Here is a 15,081-nt window from a genome sequence, read left to right on the forward strand (position 1 = left end):
CTAGCAATCCCTCTCCAGAGGAAGTGAAATCAACTTGTAAGGGTATCTCTACTTCAGTCAGAGCGAGAACATTCCAGAGAGCTGTTGCACAGCCATTGGTACCTGGGTACCAGTGTTGGGGACACATAGCATGCAAGCGAGAAGCTTACAGTCCCAGTGGTGAAAATTTTTTCATGTCTGAGTCCGAGAACTCTTGCAGTTGTTTATGTCATCCCTTTTTCTCCAGACAGAAGATACAAAAAATGTGCAATAAAGATCTCTTCATCCTAATGACAAAGCCACTAATAAGGCAAAATGTCTGTCAATGTCAACCGCAGTGTGTCAGACCAGTTCTATCATTTCAAGATCTGATTGCCAAGGTTGAGGGCAAAGAAGATGGAATCAAGACAGTTCTAATCAACATGGTTGGCATTGCAAAGACCTCTAACATATTCCATCAAGTATTTTGGTTGTAAGCTGGGAGTACAGACCCAGTTTGATGTTAACAATGATTGTTATATTGTCAATGGATCTCATGAGGCAAATAAGCTGCAAGATATGTTTGATGAATTCATTAAAAAGTTTGTTCTCTATTCTGAGTGTAAGAATCCTGAAACAGATCTGCATGTCGAGCCAAAGAAGCAAACAATAGGTAATTCTTGTAAAGCCCATGGCTATCGAAGCATGGTTCACACATCATAAACTCTACATTTTCATTCTCAAAAACTCTCCTGAGAACAATGACAGTGGTACAGGAAAGAAAGAAATGTAAAAGAAAAGCAAGAAGGGCAAAGACAAGGAAAATGGCCCTGTATCCAGCAGTGAAACACTACTACCACCACCGAGTGAAATCAGTCCTCCACATACTGAGGAAGAGGAGGACAATGATGACTGGGGGGAGGATACGACTGAAGAAGCTCAAAGGTGCAGAATGGATGAAATCAGTGACAAGGTGAAAGTTCTGATGCTCAGTGATGATTTGGAAAGAACTGTAGAAGATTTTGTTAAGAAAAAGAAAAGAGGGTATTATTGACTCATTTGACAAGGAAATTGTTGTTGACACAGAAATACTGTATGTAAAAGCTGTTGGTCCTCTTGTTCTGGCAGAGGTTCTTTTGAATGAGAAGATTAGAGACCAAATTAAGAAATACAGGTACCATTTCCCAAGATTTTGTTACAACGACATAAAAGCTGAATGGTAATTTCTTCAGTTTGGAGTGTGTGGTAGCAATGCATCAAGCTCAGCTCATCTCCAAGATTCCACATACCTCGAAGGAGATGTATGAAGCATATCTTTAAGAAGAAGAGGAAATCATCAAGCGGTTGGAAAATGCTTCTAAGAAATACATCTCAAAAGAACTTGCCAGGGGCTGACACTGTGGCAGAGTGGGTAAAGCTGCCACCTGCAGTGCCGGCATCCCATATGGGTGCCAGTTTGAGTCCCACTGCTCTACTTCTGATCCAGCTCTCTGCCATGGCCTGGGAAAGCAGTAGAAGATGGCAGAAATCCTTGGGCCCCTGTGCCCATGTGGGAGACCCACAGGAAGCTCCTGGTTTCGGATTGGTGCAGCTCTGGCTATTGCAGCCAACTGGGGAGTGAACCAGTGGATGGAAGACCTCTCTCTCTCCTCTCTCTCTCTTTCTCTGTTTCACTTTCCTTCTCTCTCTGTGTAATTCTTTCAAATAAATCGATAAATCTTAAAAAAGTTGCCAAAGATTCATGTCAAAGCAGAACCATTTATTAAATGGCTGAAGGAGGCAGAAGAAGAACCTTCTGGTGATGAAGATGAGAACATTGAGTTGGTGTATTTTCCCGAATACTATGGTTTTTTTCAATGCCTTTTCTACTTGAACCACATAGCTTATACTTTCTAGATTTTGGTTACTATCTTTTCAAAATAAGTGTTACTGTGTTTCAAACTTGATTTTTTGTCTCAATGTTAAATAAGGTTAAAAGTATTTTTCTAAGTCAGAGCCTTCATTTTGGTATAAGATTTGGGGTATTTTAATCATCTGCAAAGCAGGATAGTTTGACTTCTTCCTTCCCAATTTTTATCCCTTTAATTTCTTTTTCTTGCCTAATGGCTCTGGTTAAAACTTCTAGAACTATATTGAATAGCAGTGGTGAGAGTTGGCATCCCTGTATGAAACCTGTTGAAGTGAAATGGACACTACAAGAAACAGTAAACAGTGACTTGATCAGCCCTTGTTCTGACTGTTGATGAACAACTTAAAACTTTATCGCTTTTAGTATTATTTTTGTCCTACTTAATACTATTGGTTGAACTCTGTAATTAACACACAATTATTCTTAGGTGTTTAAATTTAACTGAAAAGTGATCCCTGTTAAATATAAGAGTGGGAATAAGAGAGGGAGGAGATGTACAGTTTGGGACATGCTCAAGCTGACTTGCCCCAAACGGTAAAGTTAGAAACGTGCCAGGGGATTCCAATTCAATCCCATCAAGGTGGCATGTACCAATGCCATCTCACTAGTCCAAGTGATCAATTTCAGTTCACAATTGATCATAATGAAAGGACTAAGAGTCAAAGGGATCACATAAACAAGACCAGTGTCTGCTAATACTATCTAATAGAATTAAGAAGAAGAGAACGATCCAACATGGGAAGCGGGATACACAGCAGACTCATAGAATGGCAAATGCCCTAAACAGCACTCTGGCCTCAGAACTAGCCCTTAAGGCATTTGGATCTGGCTGAAGAGCCCATGAGAGTATTTTAGGCATGGAAAGCCAAGACACTCTGGGAAAAAACAAAAACAAAAACAAACTAAATGAAAGATCTCTGTGAGTGAGATCCCAGTGGAAAGGATGGGCCATCAAAGGAGGTACCTTTCTCTGAAGGGAAGAGAGAACTTCCACGTTAACTATGACCTTGTCTAAATAAGATCAAAGTCAGTGAACTCAAAATGCTTCCATAGCCTTCGCAACTCATGACAAGAGCCTAGGGAGATTACTGATGCCATAAACAAGAGTGTCAATTTGCTAAGTCAACAACAGGAGTCACTGTGCACTTACTCCTCATGTAGGATCTCTGTCCTTAATGTGTTGTACAATGTGAATTAACGCTATAACTAGTACTGAAACAGTATTTTACACTTTGTGTTTTGGTGTGGGCACAAACTGTTGAAATCTATACTTAATTTATACTGAATTGATCTTCTGTATATAAAGATAATTGAAAATGAATCTTGATCCAAATGGAATGCGAAAGATAGCGGGAGATGGGAGGGGTGCAGGTTGCGGGGGAGCTTGTGTGTGGGGGGCCATTCTAATCCATAAACTGTACTTTGGAAATTTGTATTTATGAAATAAAAGTTAAAAAATATTTTAGATACTTTTTACTTCACTTTCAATCTAGGCAGACACCCATGAGGTCTGTGATGATGGCCACTGAGTGCAGGTGACTAGGGCCTATACCAGCCTCTGCAGGGCTTCAGATTTGGACCTGTGAGAGCATTCCTTGACCAATGAGCTAATGTAAACTCACTGGATCTGAGTTCTGACTATATTTGAGTAATCATCTTCAAGATGGAAATGTGTTATGTTTATTCCTTTCTGAAAAAAGTGCTCTGAGGGATTTGGGAATCCATATGGTTAAGCTTTGTTTGGAGGATTGGATTCACAGAATTCCCTTATTTCATTGTGACCCCTTTCACAGACTATGAGACTTTAATAACAAATGTATGTAAATTTTTTCACATTGAAATTCTACAAACAGTTGATAAAATAAAGCCTTGTTAACTCGATATTTTAAGGAATTGAAACATAGCAATATTATTTGGAGAGTTTGTTTACAATTGCCTTTTGATAGGTTCTGGTTAGAGTAGAACGGGAGCCATATACTTGGGATAGAATGTGCTGTGTTACACCAAGGTGGGAGAGCTTGCAAACTCACAGGTCACCTAGGTTTCAAATTCTGCTGTACAGCCAATTTGATTTCATCAATTAAAATACTATGGGAGATCCTGGTGACCTAAGGTAAGTGCACTCAACAGTGTTAAGCTAATGACGTTCTGTTATAAAGTTTTTACTTTTAACCTGAAGGAAAATATATTTAGGGCTTCTATTAAAGAGAAAATTTCGGCTTGGACTAATGTTCAGTCTGGTGCCAAATTTCCAGGAGAATTAAAATTCACATAATCTATTGAATTTTATTAATGGAGCATATCCTAATAGAGTAATCCTTCACTTTGCTCTATTGAACTGTCTTAAAATTTCCTGTTTCAAACAGCTATATTACTTGATTAAAATAATTAAAATTAAAGAAAGGATATCTGTACTCCCACATTCTTTGTTACATCATTCACAATAGTTAATTTAGGGAAACAACATGTGTTGTTTCTGTCTATGGACAAATATATAAAGAAATTATGATATTTAGCACACTCACATGTACACATAAAAGCATGCACACAAAGGAATATTATTCCTATTTTAAAAAGGAGATTATGCCATTTACAACAGCATAGATGATTCTAGACCAGAGGACATTTATGCTAAATGAGATTAATCAGACACAGAAATGTCCATACTATATAATCTCATTTCATGTGGAATATAAAAAAAGTCAAACACATAGAAACAGAACAGAACAGTGATTAGCAGGAAAGAGTTATGGTGGGGGACACGAATGAGAAATGTAGGAAGAAGTATACAAAGTCATAACTACATAGTAGAGATAAGCCTAGAGATCTAATACCACATTACAGTTAATATTATGTTGTAATCTGGAAATTTTGCCAAAAGAGTCGATTTTAACTATTCTTAAGAAAAAGGAAAGTAGGAAGGTAGGCAGGCAGACAAAGAGGAAAGAGAGAGAGCCAGAATGATTGTATGTATTTATGGGGTTTCGGATGACATTTCAATACCTGTATACAATGTACAATCACATCTGCATTACTGATGTATCTACCTCCTCAGGCATTTATCATTTGTTCTCTACTAGCTACTTTGAAATACTCAATTAATTGTTGTCAGCCATAATTATGCTACTGTGCTATAGAATCTTAGAAGTTGTTCCTCAAATCCAACTGCACCCTTGGTCCCATTAAGCATCCTCTGTCCATTTCCTCTAAGCTTTCACACTCCTCTCAGACTCTGGCAACCATTGTTCTATTCTCTACTTCCGTGAGCCCATCTTTTAGCTTCCACATGTAAGTGAGAACATGCGGCATTTATCTTTCTGTGCCTGATTTACTTCAGTTAACAGTGTCCTCCAGCTCCATCCTTATTGCTACAGATGACAGGAACTCATTTTTTTGTGGTGGAATAATATTTTTTTACTGTGAATGCATACCACATTTTCTTTAAATGCTGTGCCAAATGCCCATGATGTTACATTTTCTTCATCCGTTCCATCCACTGATGGACACATGGGTTGCATCTGCAGCTTTTTTTTTTTTTTTGACAGGCAGAGTTAGACAGTGAGAGAGAGAGAGACAGAGAGAAAGGTCTTCCTTCAGTTGGTTCACTCCCCAAATGGCCACCATGGCCGGTGCGCTGCACCGATCTGAAGCCAGGAGCCAGGTGCTTTCTCCTGGTCTCCTATGCGGGTGCAGGGCCCAAGCACTTGGGCCATCTTCCACTGTCTTCCCGGGCCACAGCAGAGAGCTGGACTGGAAGAGGAGCAACTGGGACAGAATCCGGCACCCCAACCGGGACTAGAAGCCGGGGTGCCGGTGCCGCAGGCAGAGGATTAGCCAATTGAGCTGTGGTGCCAGCCACTTCTGTATCTTAACCATTGTGAACAGTGCTGCTATAAACAAATGAGTGCAGGTGACTCTTTGATATATAATCTCAATTCTTTGGAAGTGTACTTAGTAGTGAAAATGCTAGGATACATGGTAGTTCTGGTTTCTTTAGGAAATTTCATACTATCCTCCATAATAATTGTATTAACTGATATTCTCCAGTGAGGTATTTGCCACAGTGGTCAAGATGTCATTGAAATGGTTGTATCCTATATTGGAGTATCGGTCTTTGAGTTCTTGCTCTACTTCTTTTTTTAAGAAACCTTTTTATTTAATGAATACAAATTTTATAAATACAACTTTAGGAATTAGTGGTTCTTCCCCCCATCCCTACCCTCCTACTCCCACTCCCATCCCACCTCCTCTTCCTTCACCCACCGCATTCTTCATTAAGATTCATTTATTTTGGTTAGGCAGAGTGGACAGTGAGAGAGAGAGAGAGACAGAGAGAAAGATCTTACTTTACCAATGGTTCACCCTCCAATGGCTGCTGCGGCTGGCGCACTGCGGCCGGCGCACTGCGCTGATCCGAAGCCAGGAGCCAGGTGTTTCTCCTGGTCTCCCATGTGGGTTCAGGGCCCAAGCACTTGGGCCATCCTCCACTGCACTCCCGGGCCACAGCAGAGAGCTGGACTGGAAGAGGGGCAACCGGGACAGAATCCGGCACCCCGACTGGGGTGCTGGCGCCGTAGGCGGAAGATTAGCCTATTGAGCTGCGGCACTGGCCAGATTCATTTTTAATTAACTTTATATACAGAAGACCAACTCTATAACAAGGAAAGATTGTAACAATTTGTATCCCCCTGGAAAATATAAAGAATTGTTTGAGTACAAGTTTTATCGTTCATTTTCATAGTACAACTCATTAAGGACAGAGGTCCTGCATGGGTAGGACTCCTGTTGTTAATTTAACAATTAACACTCTTATGTATGATGTCAGCGATCACCTGAGGCTCTTGACATGACTTGCTCTACTTCTAATTCCAGCTACCTTATAATATGTACCCTGAGAGGTTGGGCAAGATGGTGGAATAGGAAGGGAGCACACTGATAGTCTGGGAAGACAGTTTAATAAAAGTGGAGATACTGCAGGTTCAGGGGAAGAAACAGCAGAGGAAACTCTTCCAGAACTAGTGATTCACAGTGGACTTGCATGGAGAGCATGGGAGCCCACGGTGCGGGACACCAGCAGCAGAATCAACGCACCAGTGCTGGAACATGAGCTGTGTGCAATTACTTCCCTTTTGAATCAAAAAAAGAAAGAAAGAAAGAAAGAGAGAGATTTACCAAGCCTAACTAGGAGTGCCATCTTTGGCACACCCTTAACCCTGAGGAACCAAACAGAGCTCTCAGGCTACACCCATCTCAAGCCTCTAAGGCTCCATTAAAAGCAGACAGTCCACTTAATGCAGTTATAGTATAACAAGAAAAAATACCACCACGAGGGAAGAAGAATCCAAAGGATATATCCACAATGCCAAGCAACAAATGCAGAAAGCGAGGAAACAAGATCAAGGAAGACATTATGACACCCCCAAATGAACAAGACACCCCAAGCCAAGATTATGAAGATGATGAGATGGAAGAAATGCAAGATACCGATTTCAAAAAATTTATGATAAGAACAATTAGAAGTTTTCAAAAACAAATGCTTGAGCTACAGAAATCCTTACTGGAAAGGATAGAAAATCTCCTTTAGAAAATGAAATCTTAAGGAGGAATCAAAATGAAATGCAGAAACTAGTAGAACAGCAAAGTGTGATAGGGAAGAGAAATCAAAATGAAATGAAGAACTAAATAGATCAAATGACAAACACATTAGAGAGCCTTAAAAACAGAATGGGTGAAGCAGAAGAGAGAATATTGGACTTAGAAGACAGAGCACAGGAAAATTTACAGTCAAACCAAAGAAAAGAAGAGAAATGCTTTTTGGTTGAATACTGTAATCAATACACAATTCTTCTTAAGTGCTGAAACTTAACTGAAAAGTGATTGCTGTTAAATATAAGAGTGGGAATAAGAGAGGGAAGAGATGTGCAATTCGGGACATGCTCAAGCTGACTTACCTCAAATGGTAGAGTTAGAAACATACCAGGGGATTCCAATTCAATCCCATCAACGTGGCATGTACCAATGCCATCTCACTAGTCCCAGTGATCAATTTCTGTTCACAATTGATCATAATGATAGGACTAAGAATCAAAGGGATCACATAAACAAGAATAGTGTCTGCAAATACTAGCTGATAGAATCAAAAAGGGAGAGAACGATCCAACGTGGGAAGCGGAATACACAGCAGACCCATAGAATAGCAGATGTCCTAACAGCACTCTGGCCTCATAATCAGCCCTTAAGGCATGCGGATCCGGCTGAAATGCCCATGAGAGTATTTCAGGCATGGAAAGCCAAGACACTCTGGGGGAAAAAAATGACCTAAATAAAAGATCTCCACGAGTGAGATCCCAGTGGAAAGAATGGGTCATCAAAGAAGGAGGTACCTTTCTCTGAAGGGAGGAGAGAACTTCCACTTTGACCATGGCCTTGTCTGAAAATGATCAGAGTCAGTGAACTCAGGGGGCTTCCATAGCCTTGGCAGCTCATGACAAGAGCCTAGGGTGATTACTGATGCCATAAACAGGAGTGTCAATTTGTTAAGTCAACAACAGGAGTCACTGTGCACTTACTCCTCATGTAGGATCTCTGTCCTTAATGTGCTGTACATTGAGATTTAATGCTATAACTCAAATAGTATTTTTCACTTTGTGTTTCTGTGTGGGCGCAAACTGTTGAAATCTTTACTTAATATATGCTAAACTGATCTTCTGTGTATAAAGATAATTGAAAATGAATCTTGATGTGAATGGAAGGGGAGAGGGAGTGGATAAGGGGAGGGTTGCGGGTTGGAGGGACGTTATGGGGGGGAAGCCATTGTAATCCATAAGCTGTACTCTGGAAATTTATATTCATTAAATAAAAGTTAAAAAAAAAGAAATCTAAAAAATATTGTCGGGAATCTACAGGATACTATTAAAAAAAAACAACATTCGAGTTCTAGGAGTTCCTGAAGGCATGGAGACAGAAAAAGGATTAGAAGGCCTTTTTACTGAGATACTAGCAGAGAACTTTCCAGGTTTGGAGAAGGACAGAGACATCCTTGTACAGGAAGCTCATAGAACCCCCAGTAAACATGACCAAAAGAGATCCTCATCACGACACGTTGTAATTAAACTCCCCACAGTGAAACACAAAGAAAAGATCCTAAAATGTGCAAGAGAGAAACGTCAGATTACTCTCAGAGGATCTCCAATTAGACTCACAGCAGACTTCTCATCAGAAACACTACAGGCTAGGAGGGAATGGCGAGACATAGCACAGGTGCTAAGAGAGAAAAATTGCCAGCCCAGAATATTATATCCTGCTAAACTCTCATTTGTGAATGAAGGTGAAATAAAGACCTTTCATAGCAAACAGAAATTGAAAGACTTTGCCGCTACTCGTCCGGCCCTGCAAAAGATACTTAAAGATGTGCTACACTCAGAAACACAGAAACACGGCCATCAATATGAAAGAAGGTAAAGGAAGAACACCTACCAGTAAAAGAGCATGGGAAGCTCAAAGCATATACTAGAAAATATCTCTGGGAAAATGGCAGAGCAAAGTAACTATGTATCAATAGTCACATTAAACCCTCAATGGACTTAACTCTTCATTTAAAAGACACCGATTGGCTGATTGGCTTAAGGAACAAAACCCAACTATTTGTTGCCTACAAGAAACACATCTCTAACAAAGATGCAAGCAGACTGAAAGTTAAAGGTTGGAAAAAGATATTCCATGCCAACAGAAACAAAAAAAAAGCAGGTGTAGCCATATTAATATCAGACAAAATAAACTTTAATACAAAAACTGTTAAGGGAGACAAAGAGGGGCACTACATAATGATTAAGGGTTCAATTCAACAGGAAGATGTAACTATTATAAATGTATATGCACCTAATTACAGGGCACTGGTCTATTTAAATGATATGTTAAGGGACTTAAAGGGAGACTTAGATTCCAATACAATAGTACTGGGGGACTTCAATACTCCACTCTCAGAAATAGACAGATCATCTGGACAGAAGATCAACAAGGAAACAGCAGATTTAATTGACACTATAGCCCAAATGGATCCAACAGATATCTACAGAACTTTCAATCCTACATCTAAAGACTTTACATTCTTCTCAGCAGCGCATGGAACCTTCTCTAGGATTGATCACATACTAGGCCATAAAGCAAGTCTCAGCAAATTTAAAAGAATTAGAATCATACCATGCAGCTTCTCAGACCACAGCGGAATGAAGCTGGAAATTAGCAACTCAGGAAACCCCAGAAAGTATGCAAACACATGGAGACTGAACAACATGCTCCTGAATGAACACTGGGTCATTCAAGAAATCAAAAGAGAAATCAAAAACTTTCTGGAAGTAAATGAGGATAACAACACAACATATCGAAACTTATGGGATATGACAAAAGCAGTATTGAGAGGCAAGTTTATAGCAATAGGTGCCTATATCAAGAAATTGGAAAGGTACCAAATAAATGAGCTTTCAGCACATCTCAAGGACCTAGAAAAACTGCAGCAAACCAAACCCAAATCTAGTAGGAGAAGAGAAATAATTAAAACCAGAGAAGATATTTACAGGATTGATTCCAAAAAACATTACAAAAATCAGCCAAGCGAAGAGCTGGTTTTTTGAAAAAATAAACAAAATTGACACCCCATTGGCCCAACTAAATAAAAAAAGAAGAGAAAAGACCCAAATCAATAAAATCAGAGATGAAAAAGGAAAAGTAACAACAGACACCACAGAAATAAAAAGAATCATCAGAAATTACTACAAGGACTTGTATGCCAGCAAACAGGAAAATCTATCAGAAATGGATAGATTCCTGGACACATGCAACCTACCTAAATTGAACCAGGAAGACATTGAAAACCTAAACAGACCCATAACTGTGACAGAAATTGAAACAGTAATAAAGGCCTCCCAACAAAGAAAAGCCCAGGACCAGATGGATTCACTGCTGAATTCTACCAGACATTTAAAGAAGAACTAATCCCATTTCTTCTCAAACTATTCAGAACAATCGAAGAAGAGGGAATCCTCCCAAATTCTTTCTATGAAGCCAGCATCACCTTAATTCCTAAGCCAGAGAAAGATGCAGCATGAAAGAAAATTATAGACCAATATCCCTGATGAACATAGATGCAAAAATCCTCAATAAAATTCTCGCTAATAGAATACAACAACACATCAGGAAAATCATCCACCCAGACCAGGTGGGATTTATCCCTCGTATGCAGGGATGGTTCAACATTCGCAAATCAATCAATGTGATTCACCACATTAACAGACTGCAGAAGAAAAACAATATGATTATCTCAATAGATGCAGAGAAAGCATTCGATAAAATTCAACACCCTTTCATGATGAAAACTCTAAGAAAATTGGGTATAGAAGGAACATTCCTCAATATAATCAAAGCAATTTATGAAAAACCCATGGCCAGCATCCTATTGAATGGGGAAAAGTTGGAAGCATTTCCACTGAGATCTGGCACCAGACAGGGATGCCCACTCTCACCACTGCTATTTAACATAGTTCTGGAAGTTTTAGCCAGAGCCATCAGACAAGAAAAAGAAACTAAAGGAATACAAATTGAGAAAGAAGAAGTCAAACTATCCCTCTTTGCAGACGATATGATTCTTTACTTAGAGGATCCAAAGAACTCTATTAAGAGACTACTGGAACTCATAGAGGAGTTTGCAAAGTGGCAGGATATAAAACCAATGCACAAAAATCAATAGCCTTTGTATACACAAGCAATGCCACGGCTGAGAAAGAACTGCTAAGATCAATCCCATTCACAATAGCTACAAAAACAATCAAATACCTTGGAATAAATCTAACCAAGGACGTTAAAGATCTCTACGATGAGAATTATAAAATTTTAAAGAAAGAAATAGAAGAGGATACCAAGAAATGGAAAAATCTTCCATGCTCATGGATTGGAAGAATCAATATCATCAAAATGTCCATTCTCCAAAAAGCAATTTATAGATTCAATGCAATACCAATCAAGATACCGAGGACCTTCTTCTCAGATCTGGAAAAAATGATGCTGAAATTCATATGGAGACAAAAGAGACCTCGAATAGCTAAAGCAATCTTGTACAACAAAAACAAAGGTGGAGGCATCACAATACCAGATTTCAGGATATACTACAGAGCAGTTGTAATCAAAACAGCATGGTACTGGTACAGAAACAGATGGATAGACCAATGGAACAGAATTGAAACACCAGAAATCAACCCAAACATCTACAGCCAACTTATATTTGATCAAGGATCTAAAACCAATTCCTGGAGCAAGGACAGTCTATTCAATAAATGGTGCTGGGAAAACTGGATTCCCATGTGCAGAAGCATGAAGCAAGAGTCCTACCTTTCACCTTACACAAAAATCCACTCAACATGGATTAAAGACTTAAATCTACGAACTAACAACCATCAAGTTATTAGAGAACATTGGAGAAATCCTTCAAGATATTGGCACAGGCAAAGAGTTTCTGGAAAAGACTCAGGAGGCACAGGCAGTCAAAGCCAAAATCAACTATTGGGATTGCATCAAATTGAGAAGTTTCTGTACTGCAAAAGAAACAGTCAGGAGAGTGAAGAGACAACCGACAGAATGGGAAAATATATTTGCAAACTATGCAACTGATAAAGGGTTAATAACCAGAATCTACAAAGAGATCAAGAAACTCCACAAAAACAAAACAAACAACCCACTTAAGAGATGGGTCAAGGACCTCAATAGACATTTTTCAAAAGAGGAAATCCAAATGGCCAACAGGGACATGAAAAAATGTTCAAGATCACTAGCAATCAGGGAAATGCAAATCAAAACCACAATGAGGCTTCACCTCACCCCAGTTAGAATGGCTCACATTCAGAAATCTACCAACAATAGATGCTGGCGAGGATGTGGGGAAAAAGGGACACTAACCCACTGTTGGTGGGAATGCAAACTGGTCAAGCCACTATGGAAGCCATTCTGGAGATTCCTCAGAAACCTGAATATAACCCTACCGTTCAACCCAGCCATCCCACTCCTTGGAATTTACCCAAAGGAATTTAAATTGGTAAACAAAAAAGCGGTCTGCACCCTAATGTTTATTGCAGCTCAATTCACAATAGCCAAGACCTGGAACCAACCTAAATGCCCATCAACGGTAGACTGGATAAAGAAATTATGGGATATGTACTTTTAGAATACTATACCGCAGTAAGAAACAATGAAATCCAGTCATTTACAACAATATGGAGGAATCTGGAACACATCATGCTGAGTGAAATAAGCCAGTCCCAAAGGGACAAATACCATATGTTCTCCCTGATCGGTGACAACTGACTGAACACCAAAAAGGAAACCTGTTGAAGTGAAATGGACACTATGAAAAACAGTGACTTGATCAGCATAGCCCTGACTGTTAATGAACAACTTAATACATTATCCCTCTTAGTAGTTTTTTGTCTGTTCTACTTAATACTACTGGTTTAATTCTGTAATAAATGCACAGTTATTCTTAAGTGTTAAAATTTAACTGAAATGTCATCCCTGTTAAATGTAAGAGTGGGAATAAGAGAGGGAAGAGATGTACAATTTGGGACATGCTCAAGCTGACTTGCCCCAAACAGTAGAGTTAGAAACATACCAGGGGATTCCAATTCAATCCCATCAAGGTGGCATGTACCAATGCCATCTCACTATTCCAAGTGATCAATTTCAGTTCACAATTGATCATAATGAAAGGACTAAGAGTCAAAGGGATCACATAAACAAGACCAGTGTCTGCTAATACTATCTAATAGAATTAAGAAGAAGAGAACGATCTGACATGGGAAGCGGGATACACAGCAGACTCATAGAACGGCAGATGTCCTAAACAGCATTCTGGCCTCAGAATCAGCCCTAAAGGCATTTGGATCTGGCTGAAAAGCCCATGAGAGTATTTCAGGCATGGAAAGCCAAGAAACTCTGGCAAAAAAAAAGGACCTAAATGAAAGATCTCTGTGAGTGAGATCCCAGTGGAAAGAACAGGTCTTTAAAGAAGGAGGTACCTTTCTCTGAAGGGAGGAGAGAACTTCCACTTTGACCATGGCCTTGTATAAATAAGATAAGAGTCGGAGAACTCAAGGGGCTTCCATGGTCTTGAAAACTCATGACTGGAGCATAGGGAGATTGCTGATGCCATAAACAGGAGTGTCAATTTGTAAAGTGAACAACAGGAGTCACTGTGCACTTACTCCTCATGTAGGATCTCTGTCCTTAATGTGCTGTACATTGAGGCTTAATGCTATAACGAGTACTCAAGCAGTGTTTTTCACTTTGTGTTTCTATGTGGGTGGAAACTGTTGAAATCTTTACTTAGTGTAATCTAAACTGATCTTCTGTATATATAGATAATTGAAAATGAATCTTGATGTGAATGGAAATGGAGAGGGAGCGGGAAAGGGGAGGGTTGCAGGTGGGAGGGAAGTCATCGGTGGGGGGGATGTCAATGTATTCCATAAGCTGTACTTTGGAAATCTATATTCATTAAATAAAAGTTAAAAAAAAAGAAAATGATCAGGATCACTAGCCACCAAGGAAATGCAAATCAAAACCACAATGAGGTTTTGCCTCACTTCAATTAGAATGTCCCACATACAGATCAAAAAATGACAAATGCTGGCAAGGATGTGGGGAAACAGGTATCCTGATACACTGTTGATGGGAATGTAACTGGTGCAACCACTGTGGAAGACAGTATAGAGATACCTCAGAAATCTGAATATAGACCTACCACACAAATCAGCCCTTCTACTCCTGGGAATTTACCCAAACCAAAACAAATCAATATACGGGAGAGTTATCTATACCCCATGTTCATTGCAGCACAGTTCACAATAGCCAAGATAATGGAGTCAACCCAGATGTCCATCAACTGATTACTGGATAAAGAAATTATGGTATACATGCACTCTGGAATATTTCCCAGTTGTAAAAAAAAATGAAATCCTGTCTTTCGCAACAAGATGGTTGCAACTCGAAACCATTATGCTTAGTGAAATAAGCCAGTTCCAAAGAGATAGATATCATGATTTCCATGATCAGAAATAATTATGATATGCTTTTTAATGCCAAGAGATTATAAAAATTAGAAACTTGGAAACATGAAAGTTCATGTACTGCTGACAATTGCCTTTTTCTAGAATAATTCTTGTCCATGTGAT

General features: G+C 39.3%; 1 pseudogene; it reads left to right on the top strand.

Annotated features, from left to right (window-relative positions):
* Nucleotides 1–294: 294 nt before the first annotated feature.
* On the top strand, nucleotides 295–1,854 carry LOC100358361 (eukaryotic translation initiation factor 5 pseudogene; annotated as a pseudogene).
* The last annotated feature ends 13,227 nt before the right edge of the window (nucleotides 1,855–15,081 follow it).

The sequence above is a fragment of the Oryctolagus cuniculus genome, chromosome 5, assembly GCF_051225735.1.
Source record: "Oryctolagus cuniculus isolate XC-2025 breed Fujian yellow rabbit chromosome 5, ASM5122573v1, whole genome shotgun sequence".
Classification (NCBI taxonomy): Eukaryota; Metazoa; Chordata; class Mammalia; order Lagomorpha; family Leporidae; genus Oryctolagus; species Oryctolagus cuniculus.